Raw genomic sequence first — 27,692 nt, 5'->3', positions numbered from 1 at the left:
GACCGGGGTGGGGAATCCAACTGTAAATGTATGTGGGAACGGGTCTGAAGGGGAGATTCCGAGGATGTTCTTTCAAGTACTAAAGTATTGCGAGAATGTGTTATGTGCAATAAAGGTCATAAACCCTAGTATAAGAGGCCAGGCCTCAGAGATGTGGTTAGAGCACCTCGTGACGATACTTGCTGTCTGAATTGATGTGTTCTCCTCCGGAGAGAATAAAATCCTCGTTTCCTGCCTTCCAGTCTCCAGCGCCTGCTTCTTCATTGATTAATATTGGTGGGTCATAGAGGCGATACCGCCGGGCAACATAAAAGGGTCTTTGGTTACCGGTTGTCTTTGGAACCCTTTTTTAACACATGGGGACAGGCCATGTGGGTGGGGGCCATTTTGAGTGCTGGTACAGGCAGGCCATGTGCTGGGATGCAAGTGGCCATTTTGAATGCAGGCAGTGTTGTTAGGCCTGCAACCATTTTGCCTAGTTTTCAACCTTTATGCACAGGGGTAGTGAGGGTTGCATGGGCCTAGTCTTTCTGTGGGGTGTCTTGAATTTAAACATCATGGAGGCCTGGATGGTTTGGGATTGTGCTGATTTTTCTGTGATTTTCGTTTTTTTGGCCTGTTGTTGTGGCCTTTTCACCAGGGGTAGTGAGTGTTGCATGGGTCTAGTCTTTCTGTGGGGTGTCTTGAATTTAAACATCATGGAGGGCCTGGATGGTTTGGGATTGTGCTGATTTTTCTGTGATTTTCGTTTTTTTGGCCTGTTGTTGTGGCCTTTTCACCAGGGGTAGTGAGTGTTGCATGGGCCTAGTCTTTCTGTGGGGTGTCTTGAATTTAAACATCATGGAGGGCCTGGATGGTTTGGGATTGTGCTGATTTTTCTGTGATTTTCGTTTTTTTGGCCTGTTGTTGTGGCCTTTTCACCAGGGGTAGTGAGTGTTGCATGGGCCTAGTCTTTCTGTGGGGTGTCTTGAATTTAAACATCATGGAGGGCCTGGATGGTTTGGGATTGTGCTGATTTTTCTGTGTTTTTCGATTTTTTGGGGTGTTCATGAGGACAGGCCATGTGGGTGGGGGCCATTTTGAGTGCTGGTACAGGCAGGCCATGTGCTGGGAGGCAAGTGGCCATTTTGAATGCAGGCAGTGTTGTTAGGCCTGCAACCATTTTGCCTAGTTTTCAACCTTCATGCCCAGGGGTAGTGTTTGTTGCATGGGCCTAGTCTTTCTGTGGGGTGTCTTGAATTTAAACATCATGGAGGGCCTGGATGGTTTGGGATTGTGCTGATTTTTCTGTGATTTTCGTTTTTTTGGCCTGTTGTTGTGGCCTTTTCACCAGGGGTAGTGAGTGTTGCATGGGCCTAGTCTTTCTGTGGGGTGTCTTGAATTTAAACATCATGGAGGGCCTGGATGGTTTGGGATTTTGCTGATTTTTCTGTGTTTTTCAATTTTTTGGGGTGTTCATGGGGACAGGCCATGTGGGTGGGGCCCATTTTGAGTGCTGGTACAGACAGGCCATGTGCTGGGAGGCAAGTGGCCATTTTGAATGCAGGCAGTGTTGTTCGGCCTGCAACCATTTTGCCTAGTTTTCAACCTTTATGCCCAGGGGTAGTGAGTGTTGCATGGGCCTAGTCTTTCTGTGGGGTGTCTTGAATTTAAACATCATGGAGGGCCTGGATGGTTTGGGATTGTGCTGATGTTTCTGTGATTTTCGTTTTTTTGGCCTGTTGTTGTGGCCTTTTCACCAGGGGTAGTGAGTGTTGCTTGGGCCTTGTCTTTCTGTGGGGTGTCTTGAATTTAAACATCATGGAGGGCCTGGATGGTTTGGGATTGTGCTGATTTTTCTGTGATTTTCGTTTTTTTGGCCTGTTGTTGTGGCCTTTTCACCAGGGGTAGTGAGTGTTGCATGGGCCTAGACTTTCTGTGGGGTGTCTTGAATTTAAACATCATGGAGGGCCTGGATAGTTTGGGATTGTGCTGATTTTTCTGTGTTTTTCGATTTTTTGGGGTGTTCATGGGGACAGGCCATGTGGGTGGGGGCCATTTTGAGTGCTGCTACAGGCAGGCCCTGGCCATGTGCTGGGAGGCAGGGGGGCATTTTGAATGCAGGCAGTGTTGTTAGGCCTGCAACCATTTTGCCTAGCTTTCAACCTTTATGCCCAGGGGTAGTGAGTGGTGCATGGGCCTAGTCTTTCTGTGGGGTGTCTTGAATTTAAACATCATGGAGGGCTTGGGATTGTGCTGATTTTTCTGTGATTTTCGATTTTTTGGGGTGTATAACTGAACTGATGTTCCTCTGTCTTCCATTGCTTTTAGGTGCACAAGACTCAAGAGAACCACCAGTGCCAGGAAGAAGTCCTTCAGCGGTGTGTGTGTGCAGCTGCAGCATAATGTCACGCGAAGGCACGTCTGGCCACAGACAACTCTGCAACTCGTGCAATTGCGGCCTGCTGTTCTGACCTGCTCTGAAGAAGATGGCCCCAAAAAAAGTTCCCCGTAGCTCCTCTAGCAAGAAAGTTGCCAGTAAGGAGCAGAAGAAGCAAGTTACCAAGGAGACTGGTGTGCCGCCCGCCACATTTTTTGGGATTAAAAAAAAAAGTACGCCTGCAGCAGCAGCGGGATCTGCTGGGGACCAAACTGGGGGCAGCACCCCCGCTCCATTGGGCTCAGTGCCACCATCCTCACCACGCCAACTTAAGTCCAAGCCCTTGAGTGCTGCAGAGGCAGCCACTGTACTTCTTCAATCACCATCGACCAGTGATGTTGGCTCATCGCAAGAGTAGCAGCAATGTCCCTCAATCAACACAGGTTGTTGTAACTCATCTGACGAGTGTTGAACAACCACAGCGACAACAACAACCACATGTGCAAGTACAAGCCCAAGTATATGTGGAAGGAGAGGCAGCGCAAGGAGATGCGCAAGCAGAGGTGCATGGAGGGTCACAAGTGTCCACAATAGTTGTTCCTCCCGAAGTAGGGGCACATCAGGAAATCGAAATTCAACCGGAGGTATCGTTTGAGGAAGCCTCTCCTCCTGATCATTTATTGTCTTCCAGATCCCTAGCAAGGAAAAGATCAAGAATGGTGTCTACATCTTCTTCAAGCCCCCTTCCTTCTGATGATATGGATGAAAATTGGGAACCACCACAGCCGTCTGAGAGTGAGGCACACCATGATCTGACAAAGGTACTTAAGCGTAAAAGGAAGGTCGTCGAAAAACTCATAGTTATGGAGTGTGATGAGGCTCAACAAGAAGTGGCGGATACTGATGCTGATGAAGGCTCTCACGACGATGACCCAGTCATCATAAAGGTCACTGCAGCCCCAGCAGGCATGCAGCACACAGACATTTTAACCCTAGCCCGAGAAGCTGCTGAGCGTGATGATGTTGTCGACGAGGAGGCAATGGAAGAAACACCACAATCATTGGAGTTAACTAGTACACCAACACCTACCGCTTCCATATTTGTTACTCGCCAGAAGGGACCTCCATCCACCTCAACCTCAATTAGTGGTGGTGAAAGTGCAAAACGTACTGAAGTTCGGCAATCCACATCCTCCACTTCATCTGGCATTAGCAGCAGGACCACCACCACCAGTATCGCCGCCTCCTCCGGCCCCCAAAGACATTGCAAGTCCACAGTTTGGGACTTCTTTAGTGTTTGCCCAAAAAAGGAAAACCTCACCATTTGTAGCATTTGTAAGTTTGCAGTTAGTCGTGGTAAGTTTGGTTCCAACTATGGTACCGGAGGCCAGAGAGGTCATCTTGAAAGAAAGCACGCTGTCAAATTGTTTGCGCACCTACAGGCGATCAAGGAAGCCCGAATTGCACGTAATGAAAATGTTGATGTTTCATCTGATGATGACGAGGAGGAAGAAGACGTGTCAAACACTTCACTTACACCCAGTACCCCTGTCAGCAGCACACCCCATGTGAGCCACACTAAGAGTGTGGGAGAGAGTGAGACACCAATGCGAAAAAGTTCATCAGTGAGTGTAACTGGGTCGAAGATATCATCATCATCATCCCGTAAATGCTTGGTCCAGGGCAACATTAAAAAGATGTTGTTTACAGAAGCGCAATATGAACGCAACCACCCACTGACGCGTCTGTATAACACTAAGCTGGCTAAAATGCTAGCTCTGGACCTTCTCCCTTTTTCTTTTGTAGAAGGGGTTGGTTTTCTAGAATTAGTGGCAGCGCTCTGCCCTAAATGGAAGGTTCCTAGCCGGTTCTATTTTGCCAGAGTTGCGGTTCCAGCACTACATGAAGATGTGCTGGAGGTGATTGGGGCAGCTTTGCAGAAGAGTGCTGTTCACACTATACATCTGACAACAGACATGTGGACCAGTGGCGCAGGCGCTGATTACATGTGCATCACTGCACACTGGGTCTCTTTTTCAGGCGTCAAAGCAAAGCTAAACGCAGGTGTTGACCCGGACCAAGTTTTTAAAGCTGCTCGGAAACATGCAACACTAGCCATGTTTGGTTTGGAGAAACGTCACACAGCACAAAACATTTTGGATGAGTTTAACACAAAGGTGCTTCACTGGCTGTCCCCCAAAAAACGCCAGATTGGTTATGTTTCCACGGATAATGGCGCCAATGTAGTTAAGGCCATGGAGCTGGGTCGCTATTTCAGAGTGCCGTGTTTGGCGCACTGTATAAACCTGGTTGTTAAAAAATTCTTGAGTGATAAAGACAGTCCAGCGTACGAGGTAGTGAACACCTGCCGAAAAATGTGCAACCATTTCAGCCATTCTTTTAAGGCCCGGAAGCATCTGAGGAGCCTGCTACATGAACGTCGAATGCCAGTGAAAGCACTCATCCAGGAGGTGGCAACACGTTGGAACTCAACCTTCTACATGCTTGAGCGTCTGTATGAGCAGTATACGGTACTCGATCACTATTTCTTAAAACAGGGTACAGCTCACAAGGACCTGAGGATGGATGCGGCGCAATGGGAAACAGTTAAAAGCCTGACAGGCATGCTTCGTCCTTTTGAGGTCTTCACGCGTGCAGTCAGCAAGGAGGACTGTAATTTGGGAAAAGCTATCCCATTGTTGTACATGCTGGAGCACCAACTGAAGGCGGTGTCTTCTGTGTTTCAAAAAAATGAAAAAAACCAAGACCCTTTTGTATTGGCGGAGAAATTATTAGAGCGCCTACCAGGTGATGAACGTCTTAAAATGATCCACTCAGAACAGCATTACATTTGTGCTACTATTCTGGATCCACGCTACAAAAAGGCGCTGGCAGGCCAAGCATTCTTTCCTTTTGCTGATGAAGATGTTACAAAGTACAAACGTTGGCTAGCCTTGTCAGCCAAGAGGTTTGAAAGAGAACGGCAGGTCATTGAAGAAAAAGGCAGTACATCAGCATCAGCAGGCCATCCCCAGTCAAAACAATCCACTTCTGCACCTGTGGCTGTGGCACAAGTGACCTCTCAGCCGTTAAAGACACCGGCAACCGGATCATCTGCACCAGACACAACAGTAACATTGGATGCTGAAGAGGATTGGCTAACTTGGCTTGGGTTTGGTTCTAAAAAGGTCACAGCAACAGCTAAGCAAAGTGGAGGAACCTTGGAGGAGGACCTTGAGTCAATGGTGCAGGACTATCTGAATGACTCAACAGAGGTCTATGTTAATGCTGACCCATTGGCGTATTGGCATGGGGAAAAAAGAATTGTGGCCACAGCTTTCCAACCTGGCTTTAAACTACTTGTCTTGCCCACTCGCAAGCGTGTCTTCTGAATGTGTTTTCAGTGCTGCTGGTGGCATTGTAACTCCCAAACGGAGCCGCCTCTCGCCCAAAAATGCGGTGAGGTTAACAATGATCAAGATGAATCAGCACCTCATACCACCAGATTACAAAGTACGAGAAAACACACCGGATGAAGACGAGGTGGACAGCAACGTAGATGAGGGAATTTCTTCTCTGTTAGGTGACACTGAGCTCACCCTGCCTGAATTCGCAGAGTATGATGACGAAGCCTTATTCTTATTCCTGGACCACACGAGCCCTGAAAATTAGACAATGAATCAATAACTTTCTTTTTCGTCCTTATTCACTTTTATTCCTGTGTGTCTGTCTTTCTTTGTTGTGCACAGTTAATATAATTCAGACTTTAATCACCTAATCACAAAAACAAGCCCATCAGCAGAACTGTCTTCACTTGTTTGCTTATTGATTTGAAGGTGCCGAAGTCTGCATTCCTCAGGTTCACAAGTTCAGAAGAACATGCTCCTCTATCCTCCTCCTCCAGACTCCTATTTCCCTCAAAGCAGAGGGCTGGATTACGCCCAAAGATGAAAGACTCAGCACTTGTGGGGGTGTTCTACTTCTTTGCGGGTGAGTTGACGGCTCTGGGGCCATTGCTGGGAAGCTCTAATACCGGATAAAAGTGGTTTGGACCAAATCGGAGGCGGACATTTTTTTGTGTTTTTGCTGACTTGCTTGCTTTTGAGGTGCTCTTTGGGGGGGTTCCGGGTGTTTGTGGGTGAGTTTTGGGGTCTGGGAGCACTGCTGGAACAGTCTAATCTTGATTGCATTTGCTTTTCTGGAAATCCGTGGTGGAAAACAGGAGTTATGGCCTAGCTGTACAGCGCGTTTGGACCGAAGGCCGAGAAAAATTGTAAGTATGAGATTTTCCTTTTTGGCTGTTTGGGGGTGTTGTGCTTTTTGGCGGGTGGGTTGGCGGGTCTTGGGGCATTCCTGGGAAGGTCTAATACCGGATAGAAGTGGTTGGGACAAAATCCACGCAGAATTTTCTTTTTGCTATTTCTGACATTTTGCTCAATGTAGCGTTTTCGAGGGCCTGTTTGGGGGGCTTCCTGGTGTTTGTGGGTGGGTTTCGGGGTCTGGGAGCACTGCTGGCTATAGATACTTTTCAAGAGGTTTGAAGCAAATCCATGGTGGCAGAGGGGAGTTAGGGCCTAGCTGCAGAGCGCGCGCGGAGTGATTTGGGAAATTGGCAAGAAAATGACTAAGTCCCCATTTTTGTACTTTTGCTTTTTGGCTGTTTGGGGGTCTTCTACTAGTTTCCTCCTGGGTTGACGGCTCTGGGGCCATTGCTGGGAAGCTCTAATACCGGATAAAAGTGGTTTGGACCAAATCAGAGGCGGAATTATTTTTGTGTTTTTGCTGACTTGCTTGCCTTTGAGGTGCTCTTTGGGGGGGTTCCGGGTGTTTGTGGGTGAGTTTTGGGGTCTGGGAGCACTGCTGGGACAGTCTAATCTTGATTGCATTTGCTTTTCAGGAAATTCGTGGTGGAAAACGGGAGTTATGGCCTAGCTGCACAGCGCGTTTTGACCGAAGGCCAAGAAATATTGTAAGTATGAGATTTTCCTATTTGGCTGTTTGGGGGTGTTGTGCTTTTTGGCGGGTGGGTTGGCGGGTCTTGGGGCATTCCTGGGAAGGTCTAATACCGGATAGAAGTGGTTGGGACAAAGTCCATAAGGAAAAGCCTTTTGGCACTTTTTGTAACTTAGGGTTCGTTAGGGTTAGCCCTAGCAGCATGTGTTTCGGGGTGTTCTAGATTTTTGCAACTGAGTTCTGGGGTCTTAGAGCACTCGTGAGAATGTGTAATTTTGGTTACAAGTCATTTGAAGAAAATCCATGGTGGGAAAGGGGGGATTTGGCATAGTTAAAGAAAGCCTTTGCCACTATTCTTAACTTAGGGCTCGTTAGGGTTAGCAGTATTTCTATTGCATGTGTTTGGGTGGGGGGGTTTTCGAGTCTTGGAGCGATGCTGGCTATGGATACTTTTGCTTGCTTGCAAGTGGTTTGAATACAATCCACGGTGGGTAAGGGGGTATTTGGGCCTACTTTTACTTTCAAAGTACGTTTTGTCACCAGTTTTCTGCTAGGCCTTGTTTTTTTAGATCTGATTGGGGGTCTTCTACATTTTTGCAACTGGCTTTAGTAAGGGTCTGGGTGGGAGCACTGCTGGGAAGGTCTAATTTTGTTCTAAAACACAGTTTACAGTATACCTAGCTTGAGGGGAAAGATCCGCTAAATTAATTTGCCCATACTTATTTATCCTTCAAAAGGTGACTCAGACAGAGTACGCACTTTCAAAAATATTGTACTGTCTATTAGGAAAATCAAAGTGTGACTTTTTGCACTACACAGCGTGCATACCTTATATTTATTTATCAGTGGTGTTGTAATATTATATCACTTCCTGTTTTTCGTTCAATAATTACAGGCCGGGTTTCAGTCTGTGCAATGGGGGAAAAAGGATGGAGTCAGGCTTCACATTAGCGAGCCGCAATTCAGCATCCGCCAGGCAGGCAGTGGACAGGGTGTCTTCTGGTCACCAACATTGATGGACGAAGCGTCAGCTGGAATGGAGCAGTGCCGCTAATAAGAGGAATTGTTTGCTGCATGCAACTTACTTACCAAATTCAACAGGACAACTACACCAACATACAGATACAGTATCCATTGTTTTCTTCTATGAGTGTGACTGCATTTCTTGGATCTCTCTCTGCTTCTAAATTGATCGCTACAGCCATTCTATAGGTTTTACTTTGGCTATTTTTTAAACCTAATTTAATGTAGCCCTGCACTGTCGCATTCTGTCATTCACGGTTGTCGAAAGTACTACTTACTTTTCAGTAACAATGCATTCAGTAGTGCATGCACTTCCTTTATGTCACGTAAAAGATTTATGGTTAGCTTTGTACCCAAAAATTTCTTTATGTTCAATTATTGTTTGTCCATGCTGTGCTTTTTTTTGTCTCTCAACAAAACCTACCCAAAAAGAAACCCCCATTCCCATCCATTTTACAAACCCTAACCCTCTTCCCCCGGGCTGTGTGGTTTTGCTTGATGTGTGACTAAATGACATTAATAATTCCACACACTTGCTGGGGAGGATAAGGTCATAGCAACAGGCTGGTGAAGGAATCCGAGGATATATTCTAGACTTACTCAGCTTCAATACTATTTCTTGTAGTAGTAGCCAATGTCAAAGAAATCCAACACAAGTACAAGTTATACCATTTGTTAGGCTACATTGTGGAACTGTTCTAGTGTACTGTCACCTGCTATATTCTCTATCGTACCGTTGTAATGCTACAGTAAGAACAAAGCAGGTTTAATTTTCTTTTTTTCCATAGGCATGCAACTGCCACTGTGTCACACCACTAGTACCACCGCAATGAGGAGGACATTTCATCCGCCCTGGATTGCCAACCTTGTTCGCCATTTCCCATGGAGCCAGCCCTGGGCCTAGCCCTACTTTCAAACACAAATTACAGGTAAGATAAGCGTTTGGTTGGAGGTAGTATAATGGAGTATTAGGAGAGACGAGAGATTGACGGTAGTACTACTAAAGTCCTAGGACTATTCAGGAAAACAAACTTACTGTTAAACCCCCACCCACCAGACTCAAAAGCAGTAAAAAACAGGTATGGTCAGATAAAGTTTCAAAAAGTATATTTTTATAGCCCTAACAAAATAATCTCCCGCAAGACCCTCCCTAACCCCAACGATTGTCCTTCAAAAGTCCCAAACAAAAACAACTCCCAATTCCCACCCCCCAAAAGTCTCTAAAAAAGGGGCAAGGGACACTACGGCAGGGTGCTGTTGACTTTAGCGGCCAGGGCGGAGGGTGGCATGGTCGAAGCGGAGGCCCTCCACCAAGTTCTTATAGCTTAGGACCTCCTGCTCCAGGTAGGACACTCTAAGGCATAAGCGGCGCCGGCGTGCCTTGCAAATCCTGTGGGGGGCAGCTGCTGTCTTTGCTGCTCGGGGGTGGCGGTTGGCTTTGGTAGCCCGGCTCCGTACCGCTGGAGCACTGCGCTGGCTGGCAGCCCGTGGGGGCACGGAGGAGGATGCAGCTGTCCCAGTGGATGTTGTTGTTGTACCACTAGACTGCGTCTCCTCCTCCTCCAGGGCCACCAGCCGCCGATATTCGGCGACAGTGGCATCCAGCCTCCGTTGCCGGGCCATTCGAGCCAGCTCCCTCCTCCTTGATGGTGTTTTCGATTTGGAAGGAGCAACTATAAAAAGAAAGAAAGACATAGTCTGTAACCAATGCTCCTTAAGATTAACACAAAATGATTGAGCAGAAAGTTGTGTCACAGTACAAGTAGCAAATTGAAAGCACAGTAAATAACTATTGAGGACAGTATCTATGTAACCTTCGACTTCATCCTTGCTCTAACATAAGTGGGAGTTTAAGGAACAAATTCTACGAGCACTATGGACTTCCATTACAGTCGACTATGACAGTACACCAGTCTTATTCTTCTTCTTCTCTCTTGTTTAGGAAAATTAGTACGTTATCTTATGCAAGCCGGCATAATGCCAGCGCAGTGAACTTGCACCCGAGAAAAACAGATGCACACCATGATGAGTGAGACAGACTTGCGTTACTGTACCGGTCCAGTACATGCAGGTGGTGAAGCTCTTACTTTTCTATTACGGGTGGCACTGAGAATACTCTGTTAAAAGGGCTACTGCTTAATTAATTTAGCTTTCACCCTATAGTGCAAATGAGTATTAGAAAAGGAAAATGAAGAAGCTAAATAATCTGATTATCTATCACTTCACATTGGATGTATTTGATGACATATGGGATGACTTTAGGTGCTTTGCTTATTATTGAGTGAACAGTGATACACCCACACATGAATGACGTACTACTACTAAACTAAAGTTATTAAGAGAGGTAGGGAGTGTCCCCCGTAATAACCGGATATATGCTGTGCTTGCAGTTGCAATACAAAGTACTGCTACTATTCATGGTAGTATTTGGACAAAATTACAACTTCTTTTCCTTGCCTTTCCTACACTGGAACGGACATGCGGGTGCGGTGTTACATGCTCTTCAAAGTAACACTTTGTTCATCCAGTGACCGTCTACTCTCTGTAGATACACATATGCTATCTAAGAGTCAGATAGTACCATGAATGATCCAAGAATCCATCCATTCAAAGTATATGCACACATACAGTTTCTGTTTCACCCACCCAGGCTGTTCTCCTTCCACCCATCCTTGCTTCATCATTCACCCAGCCATGCACCATACCATATTCTTTCCTTCCCAGCCACCTCGGGGACCAAGCAAACACATATCATTCTTCTTTGCCAGTCATCATTACATTTCTCGTCCTTCCACACTTACTTACACCCTTCTTTCGCTTTTCGTTCATCCCATCCATCAAGTTCATCTCAGATCTGATTGGGATTCTTCTCGCCAAAAACTTCACAGCTAAGTCGAAGTACATTTAGAGGAGGCTACTACCTGGTTGATTTATAATACACCCGTGCAGAAAGCACACTCTGCAGTCTACAATCTCAATAAGTAAGGAATATATAGCTTACCTCTGCCCGCCACCACCGTGTGAACCCTCATAGGATTGTCCGGCACTTCCACCGCCTCCTCCCCAGAGTTGTTCCCCTCGTCCAATGCCACCACCTCCGCGCTGGCCCCGCCTCCAGATGTTCCACCTACAAAGTACATTTAACAATGTTAGAATACACCACTCACTACTATATAATATTTGGTCTAGGATGAAGAAAGAAATGTGAAAAAAACAATACAATGTAATAATTTGTGACTGTCTACTCTAAAGTAAAAATGTCCCTTTTTCCAGGGAAGGCTGTTGTCTTGCTGCACTTTTTGGCACAACTGATGAATGCTTGCTTTTTATTTTTAACACGTACCACTTTTTCTCCTAACAGACAGAAGCTTGACTTCTAAGAACACGAGCAGGAACAAGTTCAAACCAGGTGAGAGCTTGGCTCGACCACAAGAAATGTGTCCAACTAATCGTCAGCACTAAGCACTTTTCCATTTTCAGTTAAACGTTTACTTTTATGACAAACTTGATTTTAATAAATGTGTTTACTTTTAATAAAGCTTTTAAACTTAAATAGACTCAGTGGATTTTGGTCCTCCAGACTAGAGTGGATGAGCTAAAGGTTTTGGAATTTTTGCACGCATGAGTCCGTGCCTCAGACATCATTGGGGATCAATCATCGGTGACTTTGGGAGCTAAATGACTCTGCCACACTATTTAGTCAGTAAGGAGATTGGGGGTTCAACTACAAAGTCTGTTATCACTGAGGTATGTGGAAAGTCTAACAGCACCTATTATAATTGATAAGCTAAGCAATGCATTATTTAGTGTCCATAGTTCTGTTTGTGCAGATTTGTCCCTGCAACAGTAGTAGAATGGATTGTCCTACTATCCAAACCAAAAGTAAAGTAGTATCTTATTCTTTCTTGGTGGTCATTCACCTTTTTATTGTTGGCAATTGTCAAAGCATAAACATTTAGAAGACTTGAAAATACATTATGGACAATCCCAGAGGACTGCACTCAGTGCATAGAGCTATTGCTGACTAGAATGGGAGTCCAATGGAATTGCCAAATGTACAGTCTTAGTTAGCTACACAGACAGACTAATAAGAATTATCTAGTAATACCACAGGGAGTCATAGTCGAGGCAGGATAAGAATTTAGATCCAGTCTACAAGAAGATTAAAGACGATTTAGAAAAAATCGAATGAGGAACGCTAGGAAAAAATAAGTATTCCATATTAAAATTAAAACTTACTGGGGCCAGCAAAGGAGCCCTCGCCTGCCCGATCCTGGCCTGCATCTTGAACAGCACCCTCCTCCTCCTCCTGTGTCCTCCTCTTGCCCCTGGGGGGAGCTGATGTACAACATGAAAGAAAGAAAGACCAGAAAACATGGATGATATTTGTCAACCAAATCAAACATTTTTCAAAATAACAATAACAAAATATTTTGGCGAAATAGCAAATAGACAACTATTTCACGGGATATATTATAGACCGATCTCATGTGGTCTACTACGTTATTAGTATTGCTTGATTTGCGGACCGTCGAATTGGAAACTTCTTATGTAACTCACTAAACAAAGTACTAAAAAGGTTTGCCTAGGATTGGCAGGCAGCAGTCCGCAGCACGCGAAGTGACAGACAAAGTCCATCGTGATTGCAGATCAGCGACAACACTAAAGTTTCCTACTACATTAACCAGTCATTAAAATACTCAAACTATCAATCCACCACCACTATTTCTTCTTATCGCCATGTGTACAAAGGAAGGACTGGACTTGAGTCTGTAGGGGCTGATTTAGAAGCCCCTTGCGGCTCTTTTGCTCCATTGTTGCGTGACTTTTGTGACGCAGCGGCAGAACAAAAGAGGCGCCATGGTGCGGCGTATATTAACAACGTGACGCATATGGGAGATGCATCACGTTGTAAAGCCCTGCGCCATCAGGGGGCGTTCCGGCGCAAGGGAGGGCGTTCCTGCGCAGGAACGCATCCTAAAAGTGGCTGAGGGAAATCTACAAGATTTCAATCACTCACTTTAACGACAATGATGCGTGACTCAAACCCTGCGCCTGCCGGAAGCAGACGTACGGCTTGACGCAGCATTCGGGAGATAGGGCACCCCAGAGCATTGATGGAGCTGCGCCATCGTTGCGACGCAACTCCAGCAATGCGCCGCCTTTACGGCACAGATGCGTAACGCTTTGGTGACGTTTTGGGCCCATGGTGCGCCGCATTGTAAATACGGCGCACCATGGGTGATGGTGGTGTGGCGCACAATTACTGGCGCATCCCTGCTACTTTGCAGGGATGCGCCGGTAATTAAAAATCTGAACCTTAGTGTCTAGCATTACGCAGTTCTTTAAACTACACTCATACATAATTTCACAGGCCAATGAAATGAACACAAAATCGAAAACAAATAAGCATAGTAGCAACACTACTGAGAGGAGAGCAGTGCACCTGAAATGCATCGAAGATTTTGAAATATAATTTACCTACAATGTAATGAGCAGCATTATTGCTCTGGGTAAAAAATAAAAAATTGCAATATAATAACACACAGAGCAGGAGAAAACAGAGTAGTAAAGAAATAGCTACTACTACTCACCAAGCCCGGGGATCTCAAGGCCAAGCAGGTCGAGCAGATCGCGTTCACGGTCCAGGACATCGGTCCAGCGGTGGGTGGCCTGGTTGTAGGTGCGCCGGACCCGAGAGTGGTGGTACATGGCCCGGCACACCTTCTCCCACCGCTTCCGGCGCTCCCGGATCCCGTACCCGCTACTGATCTTGCCGCCTGCCATGATGGTCCTGGGGAGGCGGCGCTGAACATAAAAAATGAGTGTGCCCACCTCCTCCGGGCTGAAAATCTCCCGGGCTGTGACTTGCTCCCCCCTCAAACGCCCGCACGGGAGCTGGGCACGGGGTGCGGGACCCTTCCCCTTCTCGGGATGCTTCCCGGCTCCCTTCACGATGGTCTGGGCAGAAAGGAAGCTAAATAATAAAGAAAATAGAATAGGGAAGAGATGAAAAGTATAGAGTTGAAAAAAGTAGTTTAAAATTAACCAAAAGTAGCAGAAAACACAACAATTTAGAGCTAGAAAAATAGAGGGATAGATAATAAGTAAAATAGATTTAAAAAAAACTTCAAACAAACAAAGGATGGCAGAGATACAGAGAGGATACAACAGCATGCCTAGAACCATAGCAATGAATGAGAAACAAGATGGCCGCGCCCGTTCACAACCGCGTGGCTAAGTTCGCGCGAGATTTTCCTCGCGAGCACTCGCGAAATTGTACTAGCGAGCCGCACACTTTGCGAGATTACACATCGCGCCCGGAAATGGAAATACGTCATGCAAACAAGATGGCCGCGCCCATGAACGACCGCGAGGGTAACTTTGCGCCGTTGTGCTACAAGCGACTCGCTAAAACGCACAAAACCTTGCGAACTAACACACCGCAAAAAAACAAATCGCATATTCGCACGAATTTGCGGCTTCCGAATTCGATCTCGCGCACGTTCGCACCCCGCGAATCCCGCGAAATTACAGAAAAATGAGTTTTGCAAAACTGAAAGCAATCAGCAGGTGCAAAAGTTCAAACTCATCATTAGTAACCATTCCCTGTAGTGCTTCCTGACTGGGGCCCATCCAGAGTTCAGTTGCTAGTTGCAACAATAGTATGACCCTGCTCTGACCCTCACAGCAGGCTCATAGAATAGCTACAAGTAGGCCACAAAGGTCCTGGAAAAAAAAATAGCACTGCAACATAAAGCAAATTACAGATCAGGAAGCAGGTGCCAGACTGGAATTTTAAAACAGTGACACATTAATAAACCAACCCCAAATTAATTCATGTCAGTTGAAGCAGGGCAGGTGTGCTTGCTTTTCCCCCCCATAATCTACAGAGATGATGAACCAGAGGGTGGCATTGATGTACCAGAGGGTGGCATGGGTGAAACAGAGGGTGGCAGTGGTGAAACAGAGGGTGCTGGGAACCTGTGATGATGAACCAGACGTAGAAACAACATAGTCGCGACCGTTGCGAGCCGATAAGTAAGTTTGCAATTGCGAACTGGTACCAAACCCTCGCGAACTGGCAGAAACCCTTGCGAACAACAAAAAAAAAAATCCGCAAATTTGCGAGAATTCGCGGATTTTGCGGATCGCGAGTTCGCAAATTCGCAAAATTCGCGAACGCTAGATTCGCAAAATTCGCCCATGCTTAATCATGGGAACAGGGCAAACCAAACTACCAAGCCAATACAATCTAATGAGAGAATCTTTTAAGTAAACCCGGCACATCTTTGAAGACATCACATCACAGAACTACTCCTACCTTTTCTCAACTTGTACCTCTCACACACTGGATCTGGCACCTAACACTTGGTCAGGATGATTGGGGTCCAATATGATCTTCAAATCCCTTTGCTGAGGCCACCCAAACAAACATGACCCATCCCTGGCAGTACATACCTTGGAATCGGTTTCTACCCCTTGAAACTTCAACACCCCTTCAAAATACCCTAGCAACTCTATAGGTTTATTGCCATAGGCCACCAGCTTAATGTCTGGCTCAGACAATTTGTGATGAGGGAATTTTGTTAAATGCTCCTCTCCGATAAGCATATACCTCGCTCCTAAGTCAGCCATCATGCGTACCCCACACCATCCACTTTAATGATGCAATAAGGATGTACTTTCTCAGACACAACTCCAACTTCCCCAACATGCAAAATGAACCCCTTTACATCTTGATCCCCGTGGTCATCACTGCATACAGTAAGAACATCCACTTTGTATCTCTGGGAATTCACACCACCCCTTCCTTTACACATCCTAGTGAAGTGTCCTTTGGCTTTACACCTCCTACACACTTGTCCCACAGCAGGACAATTGGAATCAGTGGCAATATGCCCTGTTAACCCATATTTAAAACACATATAACCCCTCTGATCACTCAAGTTCCCAAGGAACAAAGTCACTCTTTTCCTAATAATGTTGGATTACTTCGCTTGGACTGTCTCCACCTTTGCAGTTTTGTTGGACGCCAACTCCTTAAGTCCTTCTGCAGTGTTTTCCACCCATTTTGCTATAGCTATAGCCTTTGACAGAGTCAAGTTTTCAGTGCTCAACAATTTTTCTTGAGACCGCTTGTCAGAAATCCTTTGTAGTCGCAGGTGGATGCCAATCTCAGTATATCAGCTAAGAAATTATCAATAGAATCTCAGTCATTTGATTTCTTTGCAAACATTTCAATATATCTACCACAACATTAACCTTCTTGCCATAATTTATATCCAGTTTTTAGGGCTATCTCATAATCATCAGTATCTGAATCCTCTTCTTCCTCCTCTGGTAAAAGAGGTAAATGTTTTAAAGTCCTATGACCTACAGCACCCAAGCAATGTTTAAGCATGGCATACTTGTGAGTGTTGACAGACTTTCACAAGCTGTGCATGTCACCGCATGATGAGTCACATCACAATTGCTAGGCGACCAGTCCGGTGGCCATGACGCAACGCTCAGCCCAACCTCTATGCTGATGCGCATGTGTTACCAAGCTTGCATCGGACCTGCTGGCTCGAGCAGTGACCCAGACATAGCAGGCCCCAATGTGAAAAACCGTGCCTTCTCAGCGGGCTATTGCTATTGGTGAAGGCACTGTTCAGCGGTAAATGAAATACGGGTCCTGAGTCAACTGTTCCACAGGACATCTGCCGGCCCTCTCAAAGTGCTTTCCTCCTGGCGATCCCACCATTCGTCGCCAGTGAAAGGAAGATAACGTAAGCAGGTAAGAAGATGATTTATTAATGTAAGAAGAAACAACACCAGGAAGGAGCTGCCAGCCAGACAATCTGCTCCAACCCCCTCGTCTCTCGAGCGCCGTCTACATCCGACAGTCCATGGCATGTCGGAGCATAAAATGCTCCAGAGCGCATTACAACAAAGTTATTATCATTTTATTTTTCTTTGCTTCAGGGGCAGGGGTGGCTCACTGCAGAGGGAGCAGGAGAGGTTTGCTCTCCCTCCACACGTGCGCATGACGGCTTGACCGGCCCTCCGGAGCCTCTAAATAAACATACTTTCTCTTCCTCCGCAGCAAGGCCTCTCCCACCGCTGCACACCTCTCCTCCGTCTGCACCCAGGCTTCCGGAATCTCCCAACCAATCAGGACACTGCCTGAACAGCATCGTGATTGGTATGAGTGGCCTGTTTGGCAGCTCAGGCAGTGCCTGGGGAGGCTAGGCATTTTCTCCACAGGGCTGTGCAACATAGCCCAATGGAAGACATGCTAAGTGTGCATGGCAGTTTGGCCGGCCCCTGCGGCAAGCCAGCCCTGCCCCTCCCGACCTGGCTGGAGCAAAGAAAAATAAAATGATAAGAAGAGTCGGACCGAATTGGAAATATGTAAAGTAACTTTAGTGTGGGTGCCCTAAAGTAGGAGGGACACGCCCCTGAAGCTCCAGTCGAACCTGAACCTGAAATCTGTCTTAACTGAAAAGATCCTGTTGGCAGACAACTCCTCCAGCATGTTATTCAATGTCATAAAGGAGATAGCTGAGCCACCAGGGACACAGCTGGTAAACCCCTCCCAAGACGTCTGTGACATAGTAGCAATCTACTTTCAGAACAAAGTCCTTAAGATCTTTCATGAGTTCACCCCTACTGAAGGTGATGAACCAGTTACTGGGGACGTTGCTGGGGAAGGTGATGAACCGGTTATTGGGGAACTCACCCAGGACTCTGGAAAGAATGTCTTTACCTTTCCTGCAAATCACGGTTCAGCAAACTAAGGATCTTTTACTGGGCCTAAAATCCGACGCTCCTTCAGACCCCTGTATGCCCTCCATATTTAAACTGGCACCTGACCTAGTAGCCAACTTCCTGGGCAAGGTGTTCAATGACATACTCTTATCTGATAGCTACCCGGTTATCTGGAAGGAAGCCACTGTTTCACTGCATCTCAAAAAACCTAATACCAACCCCTCAGAATTGAAAAACTTTCAACCAATTTCCCTTCTCCCGCTAAAATCCTGGAGAACTACATCAATATTTAACTGATGACATACGCTGAAACCCAGGATATTCTTGATCGCTCCCAGAACAGGTTCCACGCCAGTCACAGCACCGAGTCTGCCGGTTTTGCAGCCACTGACTGTATTCACACGCAGGTTGATCAGGGTGGATCCGCGGTGCTGAATATGCTCAACGTATCGGCATCATTCGACACCGTCTCCCTGGTGCGCATGCGTCAGCTTCTGTTGGAAGTGGGTGTTACGGGAAAGGCCCTGCAGCTTCTCCACTCTTTCATGACAGGCAGAATGCACATTGTCAGCTGCGGAGGCTTCAGAGCAAACGCCTTTGGCCTTCCTGTGGGGTCCCCAGGGATCGTCATTGAACCCCACTCTTTTTAACCTCTGTGTGACCCTTCTAGCTGATCTGGTGAGATCGTTCGGATTACACCCCAAGATGCAATACTGCATCTAAAGGGGGTAGAGCTTTTTCCATGCTGCTCCCACAACTCTGGAACCAGTTGCCCGACCACCTGTGTAAAGAACCCGCTCTCCACCCATTCAGGAAACAACTTAAAACTCTCCTGTTTAGGGAGGTACTGGACACTGTCTAAACTCACCACACTGTGGGGCCATACTTCTGCCCACGACCTCTGGCTATTCCTCCTAAAGTGCTTAGAGAACCTCCGGTGATTAGCGCAGTACAAAAATCAATTACAATTACAATTACAGGTGATCTCCTAGGCGGACGCCACCCAAATCATTGTTTCCATCTCAAATGATTTACAATTGTTCGCATAGAATTTTAATCAGTGTATGTCCATCATTATTTGCTGGATGAAGGGCAATTCATTAAAGATCAATGCAGACAAGACCGAGGTGCTAGTATTTGGCTTTCAAAACTCCATCTGGTCAAATGCCTGGTGGCCTCAGACTGCGGTCCTTATCCTCTCCTGGTTAGGACAGTGAAAAATCTGGGGGTCACTTTTTACAAGGGTCTGACCTATGATGCCCAGGTCAGCCACACATTCAGCACTTGTTTGCATATATTAAGAACTCTTAGAAAGTCGCTGCTGTATATTCCATCTGAACTGCATCGGTCTATAATCATCGCACTAGTCACCTCTGGCCGGACTACTGCAACCCTGCACCTGTACCCGATCCCACCGCTGTACCTTAACATCAATGCGGTATCCTTGAACAAACTTCAGATGGTACAGAATGGTACAGAATGCAGCAGCAATGCTAATCCTTAATATTCCGAAGTATCAGTCAGCCAGGGAGGGGATTCGTGCTCCTGCAAGGTCCTGAGTATGGTATATAAGGCTATGCACAGTAAAGGTTCGCCACATTAGAAAACCATGTTCCAATCGTACACTCCTGGGAGGACCTTGAAATCTTTCACACAGAAAAAACTTGTCTCTCCAGATTTTGCTGGTCCAGATGGGGTGGCCGCTCCTTTTCCGTAGCAGCCACCAAGCTTTGGAATTCCTTGCCCACCTTAATTTCCAATGCAGACTCTCCTCCGGTTTTCAGAAAACTTTTGAAAACATGGCTATTTTCATCTTAGTTGACTGTTAGTGAATCTCTCTCCTCCTCCATCCTCCCAACGCTGTGACACCTTCGGGTATTAGTGCTCTTTACAAATATTATCCTATCCTAATATGCATAACTAGCCCGAATTAGAGAGAGGGAATTAAAGGTTAGTTCACCCCTGAAGGTAGGTATACCTCAGCGGAGGGAACACAGATAATGTGGTACTCAAGCAGTTCTCACGGGGACTGAGAAAGGAGTCTATGAGTTGGAAGAAAACCCAAAGTTGCCTTTGGGTTTTCTTAAACACATCAAAAGTGTTCAGTAGCATATTACAATGAAGCACAAAGATTGTACATGACATGCAGTAAATTTGATAGAGATATATGGTTAGCAAAAAGCAGCTTTATAAAGTGTTGCTGAATACTGAATTAAAAGGTAAGGGGGCCTTCAAGGGATTTGATTTAGAGCAAAAATAAGTGGTTCAGTTGATTCTGAGGTTAAAATTAAATAACCCAATGTATAAATCGTGTAATTAACTCCACTCAATTAATTTATAAGACACATAAGAACATATAAACATATAAACAACAGAACACAAAGGTGTATCAAAAAAGAGCTTTATCCAAAATTCATTAAATCAGCAAGAAATCAAAGAAGCAGGTAAGGAAATGCTGGTATGAAGAGCCTAATAGCAAATAATCAATAATACAGCAAAACCTAGAAAAAACATCTATCTCAACAAAAGAAGTGAATAAAACACTGTGGAGATAAGATGAAGGTCGACGTTTCGGTCTCTCTACAACAGAATTAACGAGACCATCTTCAGGACTGTTGTCATTCAAATACTGCTATAAACTGTGCTGAGATCCAAATATGGAAACACACTGTAGGTCTAGCGGCAACGGTCACGCTTGGGAAGCCTGGACAGGAGTCCTATATGAGAAAGCGCAGTGGTCCAACAGGATAGGGTGTTTCGAATACCTTGCTAAGGCAGTGTAGCAATGAATTGCTCAAACCAAGGGGGAGCTTGCACAATCTCTCTGCAACGTGGCTTGGAAGACAAAGGACCGTTTTGTTAACACACGGTATATAGATCCATGAATATGAAATCTTATGGGTTGGAGCTGTTGTCCCAACGAGGGTAGAGTGCGCGTTTCACAGCCTCACTTCGAATTTAACTGTAAAGCTTGGAGCATAAAAGCGTCGGTCAAAATTAATCTGACTGCATACACGGGGAAGGACCAGCCGTTTTCGGCTGGTCCTTCCCCGTGTATGCAGTCAGATTAATTTTGACCGACGCTTTTATGCTCCAAGCTTTACAGTTAAATTCGAAGTGAGGCTGTGAAACGCGCACTCTACCCTCGTTGGGACAACAGCTCCAACCCATAAGATTTCATATTCATGGATCTATATACCGTGTGTTAACAAAACGGTCCTTTGTCTTCCAAGCCACGTTGCAGAGAGATTGTGCAAGCTCCCCCTTGGTTTGAGCAATTCATTGCTACACTGCCTTAGCAAGGTATTCGAAACACCCTATCCTGTTGGACCACTGCGCTTTCTCATATAGGACTCCTGTCCAGGCTTCCCAAGCGTGACCGTTGCCGCTAGACCTACAGTGTGTTTCCATATTTGGATCTCAGCACAGTTTATAGCAGTATTTGAATGACAACAGTCCTGAAGATGGTCTCGTTAATTCTGTTGTAGAGAGACCGAAACGTCGACCTTCATCTTATCTCCACAGTGTTTTATTCACTTCTTTTGTTGAGATAGATGTTTTTTCTAGGTTTTGCTGTATTATTGATTATTTGCTATTAGGCTCTTCATACCAGCATTTCCTTACCTGCTTCTTTGATTTCTTGCTGATTTAATGAATTTTGGATAAAGCTCTTTTTTGATACACCTTTGTGTTCTGTTGTTTATATGTTTATATGTTCTTATGTGTCTTATAAATTAATTGAGTGGAGTTAATTACACGATTTATACATTGGGTTATTTAATTTTAACCTCAGAATCAACTGAACCACTTATTTTTGCTCTAAATCAAATCCCTTGAAGGCCCCCTTACCTTTTCATTTAACTACCCAAGCCCTCAAGGGTATATTTGGGTTCTCACTTCTTGTGAATACTGAATTAGGCATATGCCATACTGAATTGAAAAACATAGAGCATGTTAGCGACTGGGTAGGGGATGATGAGGGCAAAGAGTGTAATGTTTGAGCCTCGCAATGACCAAAAACAAAAGGGGTGCAGAACTGCGGATGAGGCTATGCAGTGGTCTCAAGGTAGTCTGCTCTCCACCCCAAGAAGATGTCCTACTAGGTTATTGAGGGCCATAATTGCAGAGTAGAGAGTCTGGAAGCTACACAGTTTCTTTACAGTGAGATGGTCTCATATGCATATCTTGGTGCAAATAAGGTGGATCGAAAGCTCTATGGCTATGTCTCAATGGCAAATTAAGGTTCAGTAATATCTCCAAACAACAGCATCACTAGTCTCTCTCACAAGCTTATCCTTCCGCATTGAGGTGGGCGGATTCCTTGGGATCAAATGGGAGGATGAGAGATCAGTGATGATGTGCATGCCCTGCAGTACCACTGGAGTGGCATACCTGAGAATAGGAGATGCAGCTACAATACTAAATAAAGAGAACCATTGCCTGTGATCCTTGCTCAGGTTCAGTCATTATGTATTCAATAGTTAAGCAACCCCTATTCTTTCTTCTGGTCCCCCAAATGTTTGGGGCCAGAGGCAGGAGAAGGGGATGCTGACAGCCACGGTCCGTGCAAGTAACAGCGGTGGAGCTGTGGGGCCGGGTAAGGGGGTATTTCGATGCCGAGGGAAAGTTGATTATTTATTTTATTTCCCTCTGCATCTTCCCTCGAAATCCCCCCGTACCAGGCCCCACTGCAGTAACCTGCATGGACCGCAGATGGCTGCTGATAAATTGATTATTTACTGTTTGGCATAGGAGAGGAGGGAAGAGCAGGGGCTACAGTTCAATCAATCAATCAATCAGGGGTTTATAAAGCGCACTACTCACCCGTTAGGGTCTCAAGGTGCGGGGGTGCAGCTCCGGATCAGTTGAAAAGCCAGGTCTTGAGGTCCTTCCTGAAAGTATGCAGGGTCGTAGAGCGTCTGGTGTTCACTGGGAGCTTGTTCCAGGTCTTGGCTGCGATGTAGGAGAAGGCTCTCCCACCTGCTCTGTTTCTGCGGATGCAGGGGATCTCTGCCAGGGCGAGGTCGGCGGAGCGGAGGTTCTTCCTGGGTACGCAGAAGGGGACTCTCTCATTGAGGTATTCGGTCGGATGTTGTTTAGGGATTTGTAGGCATGGGTGAGGAGTTTGAAAGTAACCCTCTTTTCGAAGGGGAGCCAGTGGAGATCATGTAGGTGTTGGTTCATGTGCTCGTGACGCATAGTCCCGAGGACGAGTCTGGCTGCAGAGTTCTGGATAGTTTGGAGTTTGTGTAGTAGAATACTGTTGATTCCGGCATAGAGGACGTTGCCCTAGTCCAGTCTGCTTGTTATGAGTGCATAGGTGACGGTCTTTCTGCATTGAGGGGGATCCATTTGAAGGTCTTGCGGAGGATGCACTGGTAGTTGAAACTGGTGGAGGCGATGGCGTTGATCTGGCAGGTCATGGAGAGGGAGGAGTTGAGGATGATGCTGAGGTTTTGTGCGTGGTCTGGGGGGTGGGTGGGCTTCCAAGGGCGGGGGGCTACCAAGTGTTGTCCCAGGCGAAGGTGGAGGGTCCAAGGATGAGGACCTCGGTTTTCTCAGAGTTGAGCTTGAAGCAGCTGTCCTTTATCCAGGTTGCAACATCTTTCATTCCTTCCTGGAAGCACAGCCTGGTGTTCTTGGGATTATTTGTGAGAGAGAGGATAAGCTGGGTGTCGTCATTCTAGGATACTATGCTGAGCCCATGCTTTTTGACGATGGTGGCAACGTGTGCCATGTAGATGTTAAAGAGCTGGGACTGAGAGATAATCCTTGGAGTGCTCCGCAGTTGATCTCTGTGGGTTCGGAGAAGAAGGGGGTAGTCTGTCCCTCTGGGCTCTGCCGGAGAGAAAGGATCAGATCCAGTTGAGGGCGGCTCCTTTAATTTCTGCGTCGTGAAGTCTGGCTGCGAGCGTGTGGTGTGAGAAGGTGTCAAAGGCTGCAGAGAGGTCTAGAAGGATGAGGGCTGCTTTGTGTGCCTGGTCGAATAGCATGCAAATGTCATCAGGGGTGGCAAGCAGGGCAGTCTCAGTGCTGTGGTTGCTGTGAAATGAAGACTGGGAGGCATCTAGGATGGAGTTCTCTTCGATGAAGGTGGTCATCTGGGAGTTTACGAGTCTCTCAGTGACTTTGGCCGCGAAGGGGAGGAGCGAGATCGGCCGGTAGTTTTTCAGGTCCGTTGGGTCGGCCGAGGGTTTCTTGAGGAGAGGTTTAACCTCCACCCGCTTCCAGTCTCCTGAGGAGGTGCCGGATCTGAAGGAGGCATCGATGGTCTATCCTAGTTCGGGTGCAATGACGGCGGCGGCCCTGTGGAAGATGTACGGTGGGCATGGGTCTGTCGGGGCACCTGTGTGGGTTTTTCTTCAGTGATGTGATCGATGGTAGCGGGCTTCCAGAACATGATGGTTGGCTTGTCAGCGGAGGTGGGGGGTGTCCGGGGTCCTTACGCTGAAGTTGTCGTAGAGTGCCTTGATCTTCAGGTGGAAGAAGGAGCTTAGCTTGTTGCAGAGTTCCTGGGAAGGTGTGATGTCTGTGGCTTCGCTGGGGGAGTTTGGTGAGATGCTGTATGATGTTGAACAGTTATTTGGCATTGGTTGCGGTGGTGAGGAGTTTGTTCCTGATGAAAGTCTGTTTGGTGTCTTTTATGCGATGGTGGTAATCCTTCAGGGCACTCCTGTGTTTGTTCAGTGCTTCAGCGGTTTTCTGGTTTCGCCAGATTTTCTCTAAGCGTCTGCAGGAGCATCTGGCTTCTAGTAATTCTGGGGTGAACCAGGTGGCCTTCAGGGGGCGTTGTTTGGCGGGGTGGCGGAGGGGTGCGAGCCTGTCGGCTCAGCAGATGATCCAGCAGTGAAATTCTTTGGCTGCGGAGTTGGTATCAGTTGTGGTCCTGGGGGGTTTTTGGAGGAGGGTGGTGATGAGGTGCTCCTCCTGAGACCTTGCTCCAGTTCCTTCGTGACGGGCACAGGGAGGTCTTGGGTCCGAGGTTGGTGGTGCAGGTGAAATCTACGCAGTGGTGGTCCATCCAGAGGGGCTGGGTGGTGTGGCTGAAGCAGATGTTGGCACTTCCTGTGAAAATGGGGTCGAGGGTTTGTCCAGCTCTGTGGGTGGGCGTGTTGACAAGCTGCTTCAGAACGAGCTTGGCGTGGTTGTTAAGGAGTGTGGTGGAGTCGGGGTCGCTGAGGTTGTCGAAACGGAAGCTCAGGTCCCCGAGTAGGAAGTAGTCCGTGGAGGTGATGGTGTGGGGTGCGACGAGCTCGGTGATGGTAGTGGCAGACAGAGTGCGGGGTCCCAGGGGTCTGTAGGCGAGGGTGCCGCGTAAAGTGGTTCTGGGGTAGGTACGGAACTGGAAGTGGATGTGTTCTGTGTTGGAGTGGGGGGTCACTCGTGCTGGAGGTGGAGAGGCGGAGGGAGGTCTGGTGTGCGATGGCGATTCCTCCTCCTGGGCGGTGGGGGCAGTCATTCCTCTGGATCTTGTAGCCGTCAGGGCTGGCAGTGGAGATGTCCGGGCAGGAAGTTGCGTTGGTCCAGGTTTCTGTGAAGAAGGTTATGTCAGGCAAGAGGGTGTCGATCAGGTACCAGATTTCTACGGCATGTCGGTGTAGGGAGAGTACGTTGAGGAGGATCCATGTCAGGACTTCGGCAGTGCGTGCGTCCAGTGGACTTTCAGTGGTAGGGGGTGTTGTCAATGGTGGAGGAGCTTCGGCAGAGCTGCAGGAGAACTGTCCATGGGTGGTGTTCGGAGAGGATCTCTCGCAGTTGGTGTGTCTTCCAGGATTGAGTGCGTGGAGGGTGGTAGAGTCAAATCGGTGGAATCCAGGGTTCCTGGCACTGGCCTCGGTCGGGACACGGACCGGCGCAGACAGTCTTGCCTTAGGCGCACCTTTGGTGCTTCCGCTGCATGACCGCACAGCGGTCGCCATCAAGTAGGGGAGGGGGAGGGACATGCAGCTGGGAGGCAGGAGCGGGGGCTTCTTACGGCAGGAACGGCAAGGGTTGGAATAAAAGCAAAGAATATCACAACAAGGAATTGAGTGAAAGGCAACAGAGATAAAACAAATTAACCACTACAGCAGAAAGAAATTACAATGCAGCTTTAATTTACTATTTAAACCCTTCCAGCTTGTCCTCATCTCAGCTGCCTTCCAATACTCTACAGTCTGGTGTCTAGCCCCATCCAGAGAGTGTGCACTCATTTTTCTTTACCTGTATGGTTTAGCTCCACTTGATCCATCTTCATTAAGGAACATTCTATTTGGCAGTAAGTCAAGAAGTTCTGTCGTACTCTCGAGAAATCCTGGAGAAAAAACCCAACCACTGACAACCTAGCCACCTTCAAGAACGCCACCCGCAAACACCACCAACTGATCCGATCCACAAAGAAAGCAGCATTCAAAGATCGACTTGACAACAATGCCCAAAAAAGCAAGGAACTATTCAACATCGTCAAAGAATTTACTAACCCCTCCGCCGGCACTAACGACATCACCCCCTCCCAAGACCTCTGCGACTCTCTATCCTCTTTCTTCCACAACAAAATCGCCGAAATACATAACAGCTTTGAAAACCAGTCCGAAGACCAATCCACTCCACCCACATCCGAACCAAAAACGCACTCTAACAACCTTTGCGCCTGGAACCCAATCACCACCGAAGACACCATCCGCCTGATGAACTCCATCCACTCAGGATCACCAACCGACCCATGTCCCCAACACATTTTCAACAAAGCAGACTCCATCATCGCACCCCATCTCCGCGATGTCATTAACTGTTCCCTCAACTCCGCTACCTTCCCGGAAAACTGGAAACATGCCGAACTCAGCGCCCTTCTGAAGAAACCCACGGCAGACCCAACCGAACTTAAGAACTACCGCCCCATCTCGCTCCTCCCATTCCCTGCCAAAGTCATTGAGAAAGCCGTCAACAGTCAGCTCGCCGCCTTCCTTGAATCCAACAAATCCTTCAACCCATCACAGTCCGGCTTCCGAGCCAAACACAGCACCGAAACCGCCCTCATCGCAGCAACAGACGACATCCGAACACTACTGGACAACGGAGAAACAGTGGCTCTCATCTTACTTGACCTCTCCGCAGCCTTCGACACAGTCTGTCATAGCACCCTCATACAACGCCTCAGCAACGTCGGAATACAAGGAAAAGCATTGGACTGGATCATCTCGTTCCTCACCGGAAGAACCCAGAGAGTCCGCCTCCCCCCTTTCAAATCAGAGGCCACCGAAGTCATCTGCGGCGTACCACAAGTATCATCACTCAGTCCCACCCTCTTCAACGTATATATATGTCCCCTCGCTTCCATCGCATGCCAACACAACCTCAACATCATCTCCTACGCTGACGACACCCAGCTGATCCTTTCCCTCACCAAAGACCCGAACACCTGAAGGACTGGGTTTTTCTAAGACCCAGCGGTGCCAGGGATAACACCTAAAACCTTCGTGGGTAACCTGTTCCGGCGTACAAATGACAGAGACACGGGACACTTCCTTCGACGTCAAAGATTTGAGGTTTATTTACTGCAGGGAACACAGAAGTCACAGGAAGTACAACACGTGTAGGTTCGAGGAGACTGCTTCAAATTGTATCT

At 47.1% G+C, this 27,692-nt stretch overlaps 1 pseudogene; it reads left to right on the top strand.

Moving 5' to 3' along the window:
• The first annotated feature begins 2,468 nt into the window (after nucleotides 1–2,468).
• The window catches only part of LOC147701988 (uncharacterized), a 42,729-nt pseudogene continuing 17,505 nt past the window's right edge, over nucleotides 2,469–27,692 (top strand).

The sequence above is a fragment of the Lissotriton vulgaris genome, chromosome 7 (assembly GCF_964263255.1).
Source record: "Lissotriton vulgaris chromosome 7, aLisVul1.2, whole genome shotgun sequence".
Lineage (NCBI taxonomy): Eukaryota > Metazoa > Chordata > Amphibia > Caudata > Salamandridae > Lissotriton > Lissotriton vulgaris.
The sequence above is the reverse complement of the archived record's forward strand: the minus strand, read 5'-3'. Positions and strand labels throughout refer to the sequence as shown.